The sequence below is a fragment of the Pipistrellus kuhlii genome, unplaced genomic scaffold, assembly GCF_014108245.1.
Source record: "Pipistrellus kuhlii isolate mPipKuh1 unplaced genomic scaffold, mPipKuh1.p scaffold_m20_p_2, whole genome shotgun sequence".
NCBI classification, from domain to species: Eukaryota; Metazoa; Chordata; class Mammalia; order Chiroptera; family Vespertilionidae; genus Pipistrellus; species Pipistrellus kuhlii.
Genome location: NW_023425515.1, coordinates 4,298,661 through 4,301,916, shown reverse-complemented (window position 1 = coordinate 4,301,916; position 3,256 = coordinate 4,298,661). Strand labels below are relative to the sequence as shown.

The window sequence follows — 3,256 nt, the reverse complement described above, 5'->3', positions numbered from 1 at the left end:
CCGCGTTAGTGACTGCTGTGCTCTGTGAGCGTGAGGACCGTCGCCGGCCCCACATCCATGTTCAGCCTCCTAAAGGCAGCTTGCCAGGCTCCAGCGCCAGCTGCTCTGTTCGAAGGCGGCTTCCTGCGAGTCTGCCCCTGGCTGCCCGGCTGCTGTGCAGCTCGGACCCGGGCCTCTGAGCTTCCAGGCGCACCGGCTGGGCCCTGGTGGCAGAGGGCTCGTCCCAGGAGGCCCCCGTCAGTCAGACCGAGGCCCCCACTCTGCTCGCAGCTGAGACGCGCAGGCCTCCCTCCCTGCACTGAGCTGTGTCCCTCCAGGGCCTCCCGCCGCCCCTGAAGGAGGCTCCTTTGTCCCGGCAGCTGGGTGTGAGCAGAGTGGATCTTCCGTGCTTCTCCTTTAGGGATGCCCCTCTCCCCGGTCCTAGCCCCCCTCCCCCAGCCCTGCCCTGGCCCCCAGGCCTCAGACCCCAGCACTCGCGTCCACACGGGCCCTGGCAGAGTGGCTAGTGTTGCCCTCTGCTGTCTGGCTTGTCCAAGTCTGTTCCTCACATTAGGGGGTGGAGAATTGGGCCCCCACGGCAGGGTGTTCCCCATTTTGCCGTGGCTGCATGGTCACGGGAGGTCCGCTGGCGAGGGGTGGAGGAGCAGCTGTCCCTCAGGCCCGTTAGACCCCGGGGACACCCCGTCCCGCCCCCTCTAAAATAAGACAGAAGCGCTGACTCCGGGCGGGGAATTTCCACGCCAGCCCGGTCGGCGTGCCGGGGCTGCCAGTTCCGGGCTGTGGCTGCGCCCTTCCCTCATCTCAGCAGGGTCATTTGCATTCCCGGGTACATCGTGTTCAGATTCTGGCGCGCCCGGCCCTGTACTCAGTGGAACCCATTCCGGAGGGTGCCGTTCTGCTGTGTGAAGGGAGTCCCCGGAAGTCACCAGCCAAGGAGAGCAACAGAGGCCCAGGCCCCAGAGCCATGGCGGAGCTGGCTCGACCAACGCCCATCCTCTGAGGCTGGGAGAGGAGGCAACAGACTGGTAGTGTCCCCCTCAGAGCCCAGGTTCAAGGTCACCTTGCTCGTCAACAGGCACAACACTTTTATTAATAATAACATGTGTTTATTAGTACCTTCCCGCCAGGCAGCTCAGTGGGATGTGGGAACCCTTGTGTCCATTTCAAAAGAGAGGAAGCACATGAACCCCACACCCCAGCATCTCCCACTGGCCTTGTTTCCCAGGGGTGCATTTGCATGGGGTCATCCCCATTGCCTGGGGACACCCCATCGGGTGATGCTGGGGCTGGCCTGTGTGTTAGAAAGTTCCCAAGATGCTGTCAGGGCTTCTCAGGTTCTGCAGATCTTTCTGGAAGACCAAGCTTGTCCCCAGGGTCCCCCTGAGCCTGGGGGCTTCACCTTGGGGCTGGTGGCAGGAAGGAGGGGCACCCTCCACCCCAGAGGAGATCTCCCCGTGTCTGTGCATCGGGTCACCCCTGACTGCCTGAGCCAGTGGAAATGCACAGGATGTGACCAGCTGGCAGCAGGATCCGCCTCCAGCCTCCCCTGGTGGGGCTGGGTGGGCCTGTTCGGTGAACGGGCTGTGCACGTAGGGCAGAACCGTCCACAGAGGGCAGTGCCTGACCCTGTCCACACTCATGCTGGCAGCACCTGTCCATCCCTCGGTGGAAGGTGACGGCGCCCGCATGACCCTGGGCTGGGCCTTCCCCTCGCCTCCTCCAGGTCTCCTATGCCTTCCCACTGTGAGAAGAGCCGAGTTCACCCTCAGATGCTCCACGTAGCGTCCCCCAGGCGGCAGCTGGGGCCAGGTTCATGCAGGTGCATCTGGACGATTTCCCTGGACACTCCGTGCGGCCCTCTGGATCGGACAGGGCCCCCGACACTCTGGCCCGGGCTTCAGTCTCCGTGTCTGTCCCCGCAGGGCCCACGAAGCAGTGTCTTGGGTTCTCCCACTCGTCTTTCAGGACCCCCGGAGCCTGGAGCAGCTGCACAGCACAGAGTTCCTCAGTCCCCAACAGAATGCCCACAACTGCCCCTTGTCCTCAGCGATGGGCAGCCCTGGTGACCCCTCGGACAGCCTGTGTGGCCCCGGACCCGCACAACAGCATTGCTGCTCCCGGCCCCACAGGAAACTGCTGAAAATTCCCAACACAGGCCACCCCGGGGTGACAGGGCTTTGAGGACTGAGCCACAGCCACACCCCACAGCCCACCCTCTGCCTCTGTTTGTTTTTTTTTTTAAATATGTTTTATTGATTTTTTACAGAGAGGAAGAGAGAGGGTTAGAGAGTTAGAAACATCAATGAGAGAGAATCATCCATCAGCTGCCTCCTGCACACCCCCTACTGGGGATGTACCCGCAACCAAGGCACATGCCCTTGACCGGAATCGAACCTGGGACCCTTCAGTCCGCAGGTCGATGCTCTACCCACTGAGCCAAACCGGTTTCGGCTCACCCTCTGCCTTTGAATCCAGTCTGGCTCTTAAAGTGAGGCGACTGCCTTGCCATGTGTTGTGGGTTGAATGTACCCCCCTCGTCTCCCCCCCCCCCCCCCCCAAAAAAAAGGTATGTCCACGCCCTCACCTCTGGTACCTGCGGCTGTGACCTTCTTTGGAAGAAGCGTCATTGCAGATGGGACGCGTCAGGATGAGCCCAGGAATGCCAGGAACACGGGAGCTGACAGACTGTCCCCGTCTCCCGGGGAGCGCGTCCCTGCCAGCACCTTGATTTAGGATCGCTGGCCTTCAGATCCAAGAGGGAATGCATTCCCGTTGTCTTAAGCCACCCAGCCCAGCCTGCGGTCTGTTGTTATGGCAGCCCTAACACCCCGACACACCATCGCAAATGCCCAGTCCTGACACCACCCCAGCCCGCACCTCTCCTCTCTCCCACCCCGAGGGGTGGCATCTGAGGGGCAGGGAGTGACGGTGCCTGTGCGGTGCTCCAGGTCGTCACCAGGAGGTGGCCGTCAGCCTGGGGGGCTCGGAGGAGGGCTGCCTCCCACCCCAGCCCTCCCCGCCAGCGCCCCACCCCAGCCGGACCGCAGTGTTCTCTGGACTGACCGAGGCTGGGACATCCCTTGCTTCCCTGTCTGCGATGAGCTGCTGGCCTCTCTGGCCAACGCTGGGATCCCAGCTGAAGTCACGGGTGTTGACACCAGCACGTGGGCATTGGAGTAAAACTGAGGAGACACCCAGAGGCGCTGGTTCTCAGGAAAGACTGGCCACGCTGTGGAGCCACGGAGGGAGGGAGGGT

At 62.6% G+C, this 3,256-nt stretch overlaps 1 pseudogene; it reads left to right on the top strand.

Annotated features, from left to right (window-relative positions):
• Positions 1 to 424: 424 nt before the first annotated feature.
• On the top strand, positions 425 to 2,785 carry LOC118723840 (annotated as a pseudogene).
• The last annotated feature ends 471 nt before the right edge of the window (positions 2,786 to 3,256 follow it).